The sequence below is a fragment of the Pinus tabuliformis genome, chromosome X (genome assembly GCF_031772625.1).
Source record: "Pinus tabuliformis cultivar Carrire ecotype Pingquan chromosome X, CPIR1, whole genome shotgun sequence".
In the NCBI taxonomy this organism is placed as follows: domain Eukaryota; kingdom Viridiplantae; phylum Streptophyta; class Pinopsida; order Pinales; family Pinaceae; genus Pinus; species Pinus tabuliformis.
The window spans coordinates 448978823-448995837 of record NC_142308.1 but is presented as its reverse complement, the minus strand read 5'-3'; the positions used below and the strand labels follow the sequence as shown (position 1 = coordinate 448995837).

Genomic DNA, 17015 nt, shown 5'->3' with positions numbered 1-17015 from the left:
TTGTTCTCTATAACTTTGCTCCAAATAATCCATCTACCCACAGTTTTCAAATAGCATAGCTATCATAAAAACCTCAATAGAACAAAATAATATCAATTATGAATAAAACACACATGGTTAAACATCTTGGATTTTTACATTAAAATTACATGTCCAAAGGAAAACAATAATTTACACCTCACATAAAATTATACAGAAGGTGCAAATCCAAGACACTAGTTGAACTAGTATAGATTATTGTGTTTCAACTTCCATATGCTCTAGTCTCAACTATCAATTAATCATACCTCTTTATTTCATTCCTCATGCTTCTTTGTATCCCTTTTTCTAATAATTTTAATTTCTTCATCTTTCATACGCAATTTTGATGACATTATGCTAATTGTTTCTTCTAAACGTTTACTATGCTCCTGTTGTCTAGCAACATTAATTTTAAACCAAGACAACGTCTGATTGTCCTCATCCATTTGTTTCATGGGTTCCATAACCATTTTAAGATATTATCTCATCTCATACCTCAATCTTGCTTTTCCTGCAAAATACTTTTGCATTGTTATAATAGTTCCTTCAATATAAATTAAAAAATTTACTCACTTGCATCAGACAACATGAACCAAAAAACATCTCTCAAGTAATGTGTCTTAGGGATTACATAATAAATCAAATAATCTTGATGCACATAATCATACTTTCCTAATAAATAATATTCCTATGGTTAATGAGTCATAAATATGTTAGGAGACACCCAGAAATTTGTTGCGAAATTTACATTAGAAATAAAAGTTTAACAATCCACCCCTTTGTGATACATGTCATATAAACTTCAACGAAATAAGTAATACAAACATCTAGAGCATCTATTGAAAATATTCATTTCTTCTATTGTTTCAAAGTAATCATATAGTACATGTTTTCCACCTGGAGAAAACAATATTCGACGTCGTTCTCAATCATCTTTTACTCTCCCTTCCTTTAAAAATTGTTTTTATAATTTCTCTACCTCCAAGTATCCCATTGATGATTCCTCAAATATAATAACAATTATTCCACGATGACCCTTTGGACCATATGCATGTCTCGCTTTCATGACTTTATATCCTTTGAAATACTCAGTAGTTCTTTATTTCCCACTCCAAGCCATTGGAAGAAAAAGAGGCAGTAAGAAAATAAAGTTGTTTTAGTTGACGAGTACCCTTGTTAATGGAATGGACTCTTCCTTACATTTTTTAGATGCCACAGGTGGGATCTACTCAACCTAACTTAACCATGATTTTCACCTCGTATCATCTATTGAGATATGTCACATCGTTGTGTGAAAATTATGTGTAATTTTTGTTTTGAAAAACTTGGGTTGGTTTGGATAAAATTTAGCTTAGTGATATGACTTTCGAATAAGCAGGCATGCCAGGGTTTGAAATTTGCAATTTGTATTCGATAGATAGAATACCCTCTTTGGTGGGGTAGAAAATTTAGATATGGTGTTATTTATTAGTTTAGCAAGAAAATAGATAGTGAGCTTTTACAATATTTCCCAAGAAAGGGTATCCAAATCAAGCTTGAAAAAACTTCCCGAGCTCTCCTCCCCAAAAAATGCTCAAATAAATCCCCCCAATATAGAGGTACTCAAAATTATTGGTTATGAAAGCTTCACATAACTGGACAGAAAACGTTCTCCTCATTTATGCCCATTATTTCATTCTTTACATTTCAACTCACCGAGGTGGTGAAATAAAATCTCATTCAAGGTTTCTAAACACTTCTTGTGTTGTTTCTAATTTGGATTTAGATTTTAATTGGGATAGTTGGCTTGGCCTATTCGGGTGGTAACAAGCTGATAGTTTTGTGAGACTCTTATAAGCTACCATATATATTTACTTTAACTTATGGGAATAAATGGGTTACAAAAATGTGGCATCCCCTATTCTAATGATATTGTCTTTTTTAAATCTTGGATCATTAGTTTTTATTAAGAAACTCCAACACACTTTGTACTGAAAGAACCAGAATGAAAAGGAATTTTCAAAACTTGAAATTGATTTTAATGTTTTAATAAATAGTTACTCGTCCGTGGTATAATACATGTTGCATGGCAACAACAAATTATTGTTGTAATTGTGATTATGTTACATAGTAGTCACTTATGTCAAGATGACCATGAAGACAACAATCATAATAGAATGGCTCTTGCTTTCCCAACTTGCAGCCCAATATGGCATGAAATCATGACTAAAACCGAACATTGTTTTTTCCTCTCTACTTGAACTAAATGCCTCCTCACAAATTCACTTGGAATTTAATAAATAAATAACAACCTTCTTGATAGAATAGATATTAAAAAATTAACTTTACAAATAATGTGGTGGAATTCTACATGTTGCAAATTCCATTTTTTTGATCTCCAAAGCCTTTTTCAATAAAAAAATACACAGAGAAGTTAATTCCATGTGTGTGGCACTCTAGGAAGACACTAGTGGTTGCAATCCTACCTACTTAGGGAAGTAGGTCTAGATCCATTGCCTAAATAATACAGTGATGAGTGACTATCCTTCCTCAGTTGACTCAAATATGTTATGTTTAACATTTGCACAATATTTTGTGATTAAGTTACTCCAGTGCTTTGGAGATGATGAGATTATTGCTTCATAGATGTGGGTCAAGGAAATCAGGTATACTTAGTGTTGGTTGGGTCTCTAAATGAAAATTCCCACTAGTTTTCAATGTCCCTCCCCTCCATGTGAAGAACACAACATGAGATATAAGGGAATTCATCATTATCCTTTGTTTGGATATTATACCATAAGAGCCAAATATTTAAGTGTGTAGGGATTATCAAAGCAATATATATGGCACAAACCTTGTAGGAATTTACAGGGTAAGTTCCTCAGATATAACACCAAAGGACATCGCTCACAAACAGATCATAAATCGATACACCAATATTATTGACATGGTTAAAACCCTCAAAGAGGGAAACAGTCCACGTCCTGAGCCAACGTGGCCACTTTAGGCAATTTATTAATAAAAGAATGAAAATTTACATAAGCTTCTCTCATGAACGGTCACCCTACAAATGACCCTCCATTCTCTTTAAATAGAGATAATGGACCAATCGGGTGTTAATCCATGGATCAAGTGTCGGTAATACCAAGGAGAGAAGGTCACTTCATGTCTAGAACATATCGTGGCTGTCGGATTGTAAGTTACGAAAGTACATAGTAAAGAAACACACTTTACCTAACTCTACACTAGGCCAAGTTATACTTAACTATTTCCTATGTGTCGGAATATCCTAACAAACCTGAAATGCACAGGAGCATAGGTATGGAAGAATACATGTTACTTATTTGTATTTACTTCTTGAAAAATCCATTCCATCACTGTCTTCATATATCTCTCAAAAGAAATCAACACATCCAATGTCATGTTTACTATTTCTCCTTTTCGAAAATAGTAGCGCCTGTGAAATTCTCTTTGTCAGTCCATATGGAAAATCTTAGATAAAAATTCTAACGAGTAAGAAGTTTTTCAAGTTTAATAAAATATGGAATGTACAAAAATAATTTTGATGTTTTAAATTATGATTTTGTATTTTCCAATCTAACTTCTTGGAAAAAAATACCAAGTAAGCCCAATTTTTTTTATGGTGCTTTGTATCAAAGAAAGGATCGCCATTAAGGGATGCTTATTTGTGTGTCTGAACATACAACCAACATAAAATATGTAGTATCCCATGATTAAGGCTAATACAAAATCCAAATGCAACAATTTCATTATTTTCAGACTGCAAAATAAAAGCATACCCTCCCAAGGTCTTCCCAAAGTTCCACCAATGCTCTGTGTTGAAGACTAGAATATATGCATCCTTTGAATACTAAGATGTCAAGTCAAGTAAATACAATTTTAGTGTAATTTTAACTTCAGGAGGGGGAGAGCTTAGGAAGACGACCTTGCAAAACCTAAAATGGTGCTTTGTAATATTCCACAGTGCAATTGAACTCGAATTTGAAGGAAAAAAATCCTTGGTGCTTTGAAATGGAGCTTCCATTCACCTCATATATTTGGAGTTTGTTTGGAATTTCGTCTACTAGCATGCAAATGAGTGATTCCCATTATTTCTTCTGATTGAATCACCATCAAAGATTGCTCGATGGTTTCATATCCTATTTAGCATGTTGCCTGCATTGGAGCTGATATCACATAAACAAAAATTGGTTCAAACATAGAATATATATCATCCCACAAAGGTTACCAGATTGTGCTCAGTTCTCTTCAAAATTCTAATGGTGTTCAATCTAAAAGTTTCTTAAATTTTTGACATCAAAGAGAAAAAAATCAGTAAAAGACTACCAATTAAGTTAAACAAACAATGACAATATAAGAATGCCATTGGTCTCACTCTGAAATTTCTTGAATCACATAACATCAACATAAGATAATACTTTGATTTGTCTATTTTCGATCCTTCTTGAATAGAACAACACGGGGGATATAATATTTATTTGTTGATTCATGAAGATTCACAGATGTGGGTTTTATTGTCGGTGTTTCAGATCCCATATCCAAATCCATTATTAAGACATGTAAAAATTATGAAGAGAGGGTGAGAATAAATGGTGGATAGGTATGTTTTAAGAAAATCTAGTTGACTCAAGGATATATACATATACATACATACATACATATATATATATGTATATATGTATATATATATATATATATATATATATATATATATATATATATATATATATATATATATATATATATATATATATATATATATATACATATATATATATATATATATATATATATATATATATATATATATATATATATATACATATATATATATATATATATATATATATAGATTAAGATGAATTAAAAAGTAAAAATGAAATGTGAAAAGTGAATTAGTAAAGATGAACTATATAATTAATAACATAGCTTATCAACAATATATTAATTGAATTAATTTGAATAATATATATTAAAGTTAAGAGGATCTAATTGATTTAAATATGAGATGAATGTTAATGAATGAATGAATGAATTGTGTGTGTGTGCGTGCATGCATGTGTGCATGCGTGCGTGGATAATGTAAGATCTTAAAGAAAATTAGAATATTTGATATTTATACTTAAGCAAACCTAAGAGAATAAAAACTATGAAAAACAAAAAATAAAAATAATCACAAAAATAAAATAAAAATAAAAGGTGGGGAGGAATGAGAGAGGGAGAAATGTAGGAGAAGGGACCAAAAATGGTCATTATTTATGGTTCATATTGAGCAAAGTAAACCAATTTTTACTAATATCAAGGCCATTGTCGCTATTAATGTTATTAGGGTGCTTCTTAAATTCAAGGGCTTCTCTAATTCTACATTTATAATAATGGTTTTCTTTGGCGATAACCTTAGTATCATCCAAATATATATGATGCTTAGTGGTTTTGGCATGTTCTATTAATGCAGATATTTTTATTCATTCGTGCTTGATATCAACACCATGTTCCTTAATCCTAACTTCTATAGAGTTCCCAGTTTCACCAATATAGCACTTGCCACAAGAGAAATTTATTTTAAAACACCCTCAAATTGAAAATTATCTAAACTATCCTCGCAGATTTCATGTTAGGAGTAATAGTATTAATAGGTTTGAAAGAAGTTACGATTTATTTTTGTTTCAAAATATTAGCAATATTATGAGTGGTTCCTTTAAGGTAAGGGAGGAGTTCTTTCTTTCCAGAGTCATTTGTCTTAGGGTTATTGTTGTCTAGATTATTGGTGGCTTTATTGAGGGTACTGAATATATATTTTTTGCCATAGCCAAGATTCTTGAAGACTTCAATCAAGTGACTTATTTCATCATCCTTATGATCCTCTCCAAATATTCTAAAGGCTCTGGTGGTTAGGCTCTTAATGACACTAATCGTTTGTGTCAGGAAGTGATGGGAATCAACATGAAGGTAATTTTATGTGTGTCTTTTTTCATTAGACCTTATGGTATAAATTCCCATCAGGTTCCTTATTATTAGAATTTCAAGTAAGGGTAAGCAACCATTTTCTTTTATCTCCATGGTAAATTGAATATCGGTATATATACTATTTTGGTTTTATAAGAATTTATAGAGTTCTACTTTTCCATCATTCCATATGACATTGGTATCATCAACAAATATTTTCCAAACTTTAGGTTTAAGAGGTATGTGTTAAGGATCAAGCTTTCATATTATTCCATATAAGGTTTGCCATTACTGGTGAGAGGGGAGAACCCATAGCTACTCCACTAGTTTGTTCATAATATTCTACTCTAAAACTAAAGAAAGTGGATTCGAGACATACTTCAACAAGTTTTATTGTAATTGGGTTAGTTATTTTATTAATAACATGGATAGCTTCATTAATGGGAATTTTTGTGAAGAGGGATACTACACCAAAGCTTACTATGATGTCTTTTGGGTTGACTTTTACATTCTTGATTAATTTAACAAAATCAGAAGAATATTTAATGTAAGAGCCAATATGGCCAAGAAAGGGGTTTAAGACCTTAGCCACAAATTTAGCTAAAAGATAGGTTGGAGAGCCAATGGTGTTTACTACAGGTCTTAAAGGAATGTCCTTATTGTGTATTTTTGGAGCTCCATAAAACCTTGGTATAATATCACCATGACGCATCACTCTCCTTTTGATATGGTCATCCAAGTTAGAAGATAGACTAACCTTTTTGACATCTCTGACTACTTTTTTCATGGTGTTATTTGTGAGCTTCTAATAGCTACCATTATTAGATAGATGCTCCCTCATTTTCTTATTGTAATCTTCAAGGTTCATTATCACAGTTGCTCCACCTTTATCTACTTTCAAGACAACAATATTAAGGTTTTCCTTAATCATTCTTAGAGCTAGGTGCTCTTCATCGTTGATATTACTCTTGGGTGGTCTGGTTTTTCTTAAGCTAACAATACAATCTTGTCTAATAGAATATTTTTCTAAGTTAGTCAATGTTTGAATACTATCTTCAATACTACAAATAATTTCATTAACCAGAATGCTTTTAGGTGTAAGGGAAAAGTTTAATCCTTTTTTGAGAACCTTAATTTTGGTAGAATCAAGCTGGCAGTTTGATAACATTGATGGAATATCTAATAAAAATCATAATTTGGAGAACGACATCACTGAGATTGTCATTGAATCATCACAACTTCACAATGACGATATTTCAAATAAAAATGTGATTGTAAATTTCACTGGCAAGGTTTTTGGCATTGTTTTTAGCTTGAGACCTACATCCTCTAATTCCCAACACATCAATTCTAACAATAATCAATTCGTTAAAAACAACTCAGATTCTACAAATGAAAATTTTGATGTTAGTGTTGCGTTGTAAAATACAAATTCTTTGGGTTGTATTATTAATAATAATATTTCCTCTCAAAACAATATGTATTGATAAATCTATTGTTGATTTGACCATTGAAGACGATATCGAGAGTGAAGTTATGAATTATGATATACCTATCATTTTGAACACTAAAAATACATCTTTTCCACTTGGTACACCAATTGGAAATTGCGAATATTTAGGTATAGACAATCATAATAATAACATTCCAAATGTTAGCAGTGAACACACTTCTGTAAGAAGTGTCAAGCCCCAGAATTGTTGTATCTAATGCATCTTTTTTCCTATTTGATGCCTCACTTATTCCCTTATTTTACCAGTTTATGAACCTTTATCTTGAACTTATACATTATTTTGATGTAATAGAAAAGATTTACATTTGGTTTGCATTTTATACCTTCGTTATATGAATTTCTTAGGATTTATGTTCATTAATGTTGTTAATGTAGGTCTTGCACTCCATAGAGATCCTGCACCAAAATGGAAGTATATGGGGACCACTCGATCATATGAACTTGACATGGAGGAAAATGATAGATGAAATATATTTATAACTATTTTGAATCCTTTTCTACAGTTAGAGTTTCACTTATCTCTCATTGACTTGTTCCTACACTAAAAAGCAGCATTCCTGCACTTGAGAGTAACCAATTTGGGACTTTCATACATTGACACATTTTCGGGAAAATATGGGAAAGGTTTTTGTTGAAAATATTGTTTGAACACTTCCACATTATTCGAAATGCATCAAGGTCATACAAATGGATTTTTAAATATTAATTAATGCTACAGCCCCAAATTTGTAGTAGCTTTCAAACTGTCAACTTCCTCCTTGATTTTAGTGCAGATGAAGTCAAATATGAAAATTATGGAACATGGGTTTTTCTCTCAGTATAGGAAATTGAGAAAATTTCAAGTGATTTTCCAAATTGTTCCACCGTTTGGGAGATTTGAAGAGGTCTTTGAGATAGATTTGTAGAAAATTAGGTACAACCCATATTTGCAAAAGTAGCCAAACAATCAACTTCAGGCATGATTTTCGAAGCAGTGGAGTTGAATCAGAAAATTACAAGAGAGGTATTTGTTGAAAACATCGGAAGTTAGGCTCCCATCAAACGGTTTCCAAAAAAACATATTTTTCTAAGAGATACATAAGCATCTTTGAGGCGGTTTTATAAAAAATGATGTTTTTTTCCATAATTCCAAAATATGCCAATATTTGCAAAATTCGTATCATATTTGTGTTTCCTCAATTGGATCATGGTTGAACTAGATCTCCCATTCATGGTACATTGTTGGGATTTAATTTCCTATCTTGTTTGTAATGGATTAACTTGTCTAAAGCTAAATTGTATTGTAAAATTTATATAAGATGAGTTATGACAACAGAAAACCATTCTTTGTATTCTCATGTTGTCGAGCTGAGTGTTGGGGGTTCTACCCCCTTCCTCTGATCAACTGGAGTTGGACTACTAAAGCTTGTGATGTATTAAAGATTGAGGTTTCATTAATAAAGCATCAATGCCAGGTTCATGCATTTGTTTTATCTATTTCCTGTGATGATAAATTTGTTCTCATAGATTAATATATTTCCTTAAAAAGGGAAACAAGTTGGTTGGCTAGGGCCCAACCAACCCAGCTCATTCTCCCTCTATCTATTGTATTGTGTGATAAGTAAATGGTGTGATTATTGTCTATATGTGAAGGTTACTTGTAAGAGGTGTGTATGATTGGATAAACCCTCGTGTGATTTCTTTTGAAACAAGTAATAGAGGTTCAGATCTGAACTCTTGCATTAATGTTTGTGTTCACTTCTTAAATCTTCATATTGAAGAAATATTTACATTTATTGGAAGTTGCATTAAGGATTTGGATCTGGAAAGTTTCTTTTCATTTTCAAAGTCACCTCTCCAGTTAAAAGTTTAGATCTACTCTGTGGTGCACACACTTCTTTTGAGTGAATATTTGTAGGGGGATTATTTATTAGATCTTTCTTAGTGATTGATAAATTTATCTTTTAGATTTTTTTTATATGCAACAAGTGAGTGAAAACCTTTTTATGGTAAATGTAATTATTTGATAGTGTTATTGTGCGAGTGAACTTGTTTTTGCGTAACAACTTCATGATTTAAATATTACATCGTATTATTTTGGTCCTGTTGTATTCAGATTTTCATCTATTTACTTGGGTATTTCGGGTATAAGAACATAATATTGTTGTAATTAATTAATCTGAATATCCTCTTTGCGAAGTCATATTTGTTTCATCTCTAATAAATGCAGAATTTTATCTCGAACACGACGTTAATCAAACCCGAACATGTTATGAACAAAAATACATTTAAGAGGTGATCTCTTTATTTTTGCACAGGAGTTTAAGATTTTCTTTGTTATTCGATAAAGTCTTCATCTTATCTTTATGTTTATGCATTGAGTATTCAAAGAGAGTGTGATAAGTGTTTGGCTTTTATCTTAACTCAAGCAAGGTTTCTTTCCACATTAGTTGAGTTTGGGCATGTTGCACAATATTCTTTTTGGTACAAGAACGGAGTGTTTTATTTTTTTGTACAGGAACATAGTGTTTTATTTTTTCCAGTACAGAAATGTAGTTGTTTTATTTTTCCTAGTACAAGAATAGAGTACATGAATTTTTTTGTCTTCCCTAGTACAAGAACTGAGTGCAGGAATTAGAATAACTAGAGAATGAGAATTAAGATTGTGCAGGTATGTTTTGATGTCTTGTGCGACTCCTTTAAGCACTCTTGTGGGATTGATTGAATTGAGACATGTGTTATTTTGATGATTTTCATTATTTATATAGTTTGAAATATCAGTTTGCTTGATACGTTAATGAGTGAAGTAGCTAGTGTCCAGATTGATCAAGTTCTTTTTCTTTTAATGAAATTGTCAAATCTAGTGTAGGAATTAAATTGAGAATTTATGCATTGTTTTCTAGAACTTAGAAGTTTGTTAATGTTTTTGCAGGATTACTATTTATGGTTTCACTTTTAATGAATTCCTTTGACTGCAGGATTGGAGTGGGTAATAATTGTTGTTTGGAGGAAAAATTAGGGTTTTTTTTGTAGGTTGTTGGAGTCATTCTCTGGGATTTCCAGTGTCGCGCCTTGAATTTCACGAACTCCCAAATTGAAAATTAAATGTTGGTCCATTAATATGCCCTATATTACAACCAACATTTTAGCACCATTTCCAGGGAGGTGCTTAGGGGATTGACCTTGGCGACCTGCTAAATTTGGATTGCTCTTTACCTAGTTTATCTTGCAAGTTTTTTTATTTTGTTTCTTTCATCCATATGTTGCTTATATTTTTGAGGTTTTCATTTATCGGGTGTTGTAAGAACCACCTCCCCCCCATATATATACATTACCCTTGTGCTGATGAAATATACCAGTTGGCTTGTTGAAAACAGGAAAATGGTATTTTGAGGAATATTCCAATGAGGAGTTTTGATGTTGCTGAAGAGAGATACAAATCATCCAATAACGACCTCATAAGTGAAAAAATTATTATTTTTCTTGAACATAAAGATAATATTATTAAATATTTAATTTCAAAATTGGAATATTTCCAGGAAGAATAGAAGAAGGATGATGAACCATTGCTGACCATTTGCGCCAACTCTAGAAAAAAAACACTTTCTTGGAAAGTGTCCACTTAGTAGCCTGAAAATTTACAGAATTTGTGAAGAGGCCCATGCAACAGAGCATTTCCCGTCACTGCTAGGATTACTAAAGGTACTCAGGAAAACAAGTAAGGAATCGAATCAACCACCAAGTATAACTCAAAAACCCATTCTTTACTTCGACTAAAGCTTATTATCCTGAGTAGGTTCCTCAATAGATTTATAATCCTAGAATTCCATGGAAAACTTTTGATCCTCCTCCAACTGAATACCTTACTTCGTGGCCATAGTGGCCCTCTCCCTAGACCTCATCCTCGAATCAAATATCCCCATGGCCTCAGGAATGGTTTGGAGCCCCTTCCCTAGGGAAGTCTTTCATGCAAAATCAACAACAACAACCACAATTTCCACTCAATGCACTACCAAGTCATCCTCCTCCATGGTCCCAGCTACCTGTTCAACCTTACCCTGATCCATACCCTATCCCTTATCCTAATCCATACCCTTATCCTCATCCATACCCTTATCCTCATCCATACCCTAACCCTAATCCAAACCCTAGACCTAAACCTAGTTCATACCCTAATCCAAACACTAGACCTAACCCTAGTCCAAAGCCTAACTCAAATCCTAATCCAAATCCAAATCCTAGTCCAAGCCTTAACCCAAACCCTAGCCTAAACCATAGACCAAACCCTAATCTAAACCAGCAGGTTGCACACCAATTTGAAACATCTATTCTTCCAATTGACTCCCCTACTGAGTGTAATGATATATCTTCAGCATTGGGGGAAGGGGTTAGTTTGGGTACATCTAATATCACTATCGAAAATTCACCTCGGGAAGATCTAAGACCATTAGAGGAGAAATGTATAATTGGAACTTGTGCCGAAACTGTTGTTGAAGCTCAAAACCCTAGAATTTCCTTTAACTATTCTTGTCAATATGAAAATAAGATATTTGAGCTTGAACTTGAGGGATTTCTCTTTTGTCTTTCACCATATTCCTTCATGCCTCCAAGAAAATATCCTCAAGTTGTGGAAGATTTGTACAAGTTGGAGAATCACAAATATGTGGATCCCATTAGATCTTGGTTACAAGAAGTCATCAGCACATTGTATTCCCTCATCATTCAACCACTGGTGGTACCATATCAATTAATGAAACGGGTTGCTCATACTCTGGTATGTCTTGAAGTTTATTCTTTAAAATTGAGTGTGAGTACATTTAACATTTTGATATGCACATGGCTACATTTGAAGCACTACTACACTTGAAGGAGATGTTCCTCTCTCTAAATTAGGGTAGGGTAGTATAAGAGAAATGAATAAAAATGTCATTTGAAATAAAATTGTTACAGCAACACTCCTGAAACTGCAATTCCTAAGGCACAACTGTTGAATTTTTTGTCTTTATGCACTCTTATGGTAACACTTGTTAGAAGAAATTCACTCTTAGTCCTCATATTTTATAAAGTGACTTTTATTATTGTCCAAGATTATTCATTGGATCAGTTAGGGGGATTTTTATTGTTATACTTTCCATTCATAAGCTTAAAAATCTACTACTAGCCTATTCCTTCTAACAGATTGCATCCAAGGAACCTTTTCAAGTTTCTCTTTGAAGGTATTGATGAAAAGCCTCCTATAGTGGACCAGTCCTATAAAATCCTAACGAGATTTCATGAGAACCCTGGCATGATCAACTTAAGGAATCTTTCAGTCATTATCTGAGATGTTTTATGTAAAATGGGTCTTTAGGGTAGAAGTACCAACCAGTAAATATTAGTAATTAAAAAAAATTCACAACATCCTATGCTCTTAAGTAGCGTATTTGCATCCCCACCTATTAAGTAACCTATTTGAGGTTAATGATAATCAGGTTTTCTTATCATAAACAAATTAATTGAGGGATAACAGTTCCCATTAAGAGTCGATATACCATGATCATGGGTCCTAACAAGAATGACATTACTACTACTGGTCACAAGTTAGGGTAATGGCTTTGAATTGAAAAGATGGAAGACAAGAGGGCTCATCATGAGTGACTTGTTCATTCTTGTTAATTGTTGTGAATGGCACTAGCATTCGCTGGTTACCAAGCCAAGATAGTTGCCTTCATTTAATTCCTAAACCAAATTAAATTCTTTTAAATGACTCTTAATCTATATCTAAAAGATGGCACACAGGAATTTCATGGGGTTAAAAGGCATCCATGTTGAGGCTATAGACACTTGTTAGAAGCATGGCCATGCCTATGGTATTAAAGCCAATTTTACAGTATGATTTACTTGGTTGTTTTTGTCTATCCTTGGACTCATTATCATATCATTCTGAGAATGTCCTTAAGATCCTTTCGCTTTGGAGTTCTATTTTTCATAAATATGAAGGTTTTCATGGATGTGGGACCCTTAGTGCAGGTGATTCACTTTGCTTGAACAAGAGGAGCTTCAAATATATGCTTGGGTATGGTAAGATGGTCATCCTGGGAAGGTATTGTTTTGTTATCTTTCTTTTTCTCTATTTCCGTACATACTTAACATCGTATCTTTCAAATCATATCACTTTTATTTGTAATGAGAATATTGATCCAGATTTAAATAGGAATGCAAAAAATTACAGAAATAGCCATAAATACATATATGTAGCAGAAATAATACTTCATTTCATTAATGTAAAATACCGAAATATGCTTACAAACAAAAATGGAAATAAATCATCTAGGGCGATGGTAGCATATCTCTAAGAAGAGATGTGGTGGCTACATGCCTCTGAACTATGTTACAATGAGGCTCGAAGGCCTATTCATTGATGAGAAACAATGGAAAACCCTAAAAATCCAAAAAACTAACCCTAGAAGATGAAACACCAAACTGTGGGCCCCGTTTGGGTAAATTGGTACATCAACTTCCCAGGGTTGTAACTTTGGCATACGATCTTCGTTTGATGCGCACAATATCTCGTTAGAAATATCTATTTGAGAACTACAACTTTGGGAAGAGCAACATCGGTCCATATACCCATGTTGCTCCTAGTTTTCCTAAAAAATGTCATTTAGGGCCTCAAAACGGCTCCAGAAGTTCAGGACCCAAAAAAATGCTAAAAATAGTAAACAATGCTACAATTAAGGAAAATGAAAAGTTGAAAGAAACAATGGTGGAGGTCCAAGTGGACTTGACGGGTGGCCACCAATATCCACCTTGATCATTCCTCCCCCCGTAGGAAGCAATGGTCCCCATTGCGTTGAGTTCCTAAATGAGATGAGGAAACTTCTGTTGAACTTGGTCCCTGGTGAGCCACTTGCCCTGGTGTAGGAGTTGGTCTACTTTGACAACTTGATACAGTTGGATATGATGCTGGCGAGTGTGCTTGCTATGTGTGTCCATGATCCGATTAGTTGTAGCTTCTTCCATGCAATCTGGATTTAACTCTGTGGGTGTGAGCTGTCTTGCAATGTCAGATGTGTCCAGTAATGGTGGGAAGCATGGTCAAGGGTGGTACACATTGAACACTTGGTGCAGGCGAAGGAATGAGAGAATAATGTGCTCCAAAGCATTGTTTCTCACAGCCTTGGCAATGGTGTAATGACCATGTCGGAGTGGTCTGAGCTTCTGATGGGTTCTGGTAAGGTGTTCTTTCTGCTGAGGTGAACAGACTTTGTTGCCTACCTGAAACTTGTGTGGTACCCCTGTGGGTGAGGAGAGGTTGTTCTCATGTTCTGTCATGATCGTATCTCTTTGTTGTAGCTGCTGCATGGAGGAACCCTTTGCGGGGTTCATGGATGCGGCGATGATCTTCTCCTTACTTTGGGAGCGAACCAGACAGAAAATAAATTTCCTAGTCTGTGAGATGAGCTTGCTACCTTTCTTAGTAGCGATTAAAGAAGTGGTGGTAGGTGGGGCTACCTCTGGTATCCTGTATAATGAATTACCCAAAGAAATAATAATAGCACAAGGCCTTGACTCATACACATCATGTCGCCTCCACAAGTATGGCTGGCCTAATAATACATCACAAACATCCAGAGGTGTAACATCACACAATACCTCGTCTGTGAAGGGTTTGATGCTGTAGGGAAGGTGGCGCTACTGGAAAACTTGAAGATCTCGTCCTTGGTGAAGCCACGCGACATTGTACGGCTATGGCTGTGGTGTAGTCGATAGGCCCAACTGCTTCACAACCTCTACTGAAATGAGTTTCTTTTGGCTACCACTATCGATAATGAATTGTAGCGGTGAACCCTTCACCCACATTTGTGAGTGGAAAAGACGCTCCCCCTCCTCTAGATCTTCGGGCTCATTCTTCTGGATCTTGGCGGTGGCAACAATGGCACTGGGCTCTGCATTAATGATCTGCTTCCCTTTGCCATTCCCCTTATCGGGTTCTAACTCAGGGTCAGAACATGTATTTGATTCTGAAGCCTTCAACTCGGCCACTAGCGACTGCTTGGTTTGACACTCACTTGTGTTGTGAGTGGGGCTCTTATGGAACTCACACCACTTTCCTGTGTCCTTCTTTGAATTTGTGGTGCTATTCTTTTCTTGCAGCTTCAACGGGTTATCTTGGGTTGCCCTGCCTTGGCTTTTTCCTTTAGTCTTCGGCTTTGCAGATCCAAAGTATCTCTTCTTTTGTTTAAACTTTTGCTCGATTTTGACAGCATATTGGTACGTCGTGCCGAGAAAGGAGATGTTTAGGAACTCCATCTCTTCCTAGATGTATCTGTGTGGGCATCCACCGTATTTGAGTACCAAATGTAGCTCAGAGTCCTTGATACCCAACTGTGTGTGAAGGGTATGAAAAATATTTGTGAACTCTGGCACATCTTGGTCCCTTTCCCACCATAGCGTGGTCCACTTTATGTATTTGTCCTCATAGCTTTTGACAGGGTAGTACCGCTCCTTGATGGAATCTCAGAATGAATTCCAAGTGGGAGTGGCTGAAAATAGTGAGCCCATACTTTCATCCTTCTGCTCGCAGTAGGTTTCCCACTAGTCCTTGATGTGGGGGGCTGCTTTGAGAAGAGCGAAAATAATATTTTCCCAACTGGAAAAATCATGAACAGAAAAATACCCTTATAGCAAATTTAACCCTTTATCTATGACATTTGCATCTATTTGACCCTTGAAGATGAGGATTTCAAAATTAACATGTACCTTAAAGGGTGTGGCATTTCCAGAGTAGCTGTTGGAAGCCGATGCGTTGCCTCTGGGTAGCAGCTGAAGGATCTAGGCAAAGTTGTGCATCATCGCATTCCTTTTCCGCTCGAGAGCTTCTTCGAGCAAGATTTTGATAGGATCTCTTGCTCCCTCATCTTTATTTTCATCCACCATGGGAGGCCATCAAGATTTGCGAGGCTGGTCTTGCAAAGGTTTGACTACTTCAAGCCCTAACTCCTTATATCCCGACCTCATTGGGGACATGCAAAGAAAAACAGAGAAAAATCAGACTGCTCTGATACCATTAATCTGGATTTAAACAGGGATGCAAAAAATTATAGAAATAACCATAAATATAGATATGCAGCAGAAATAATACTTCATTTCATTAATGTAAAATACTAAAATATGCTTACAAACAAAAATGGAAATAAACCAGCTAGGGCGGTGGTAGCTTATCTCTGAGAAGAGATGTGGTGGCTACATGCCTCAGAACTGTGTTACAATGAGGCTTGAAGGCCTTTTTATTATTGAGAAACAATGGAAAATCCTAAACATCCAAAAACCTAACCCTAGAAGATGAAATGCCAAACTGTGGGCCCCATTTGGGTAAATTGGTACATCAACTTCCCGGGGTTGTAACTTTGGCATATGATCTCCATTTGACGCACACAATATCTTGTTAGAAAGATCTATCTGAGAACTACAACTTTGGAAAGAGAAACATCAATCCATGGACCCATGTTGCTCACAACTTTCCCAAAAAACATCGTTTAGGGCCTCAAAATGGCTCCGGAAGTTCAGGACCCAA

The 17015-nt window shown here is 34.7% G+C and overlaps 1 pseudogene; it reads right to left on the bottom strand.

The window, feature by feature from the left end:
• LOC149140516 (protein trichome birefringence-like 11) overlaps window positions 1-17015 on the bottom strand; it is a 53009-nt pseudogene that overhangs the window by 21564 nt on the left and 14430 nt on the right.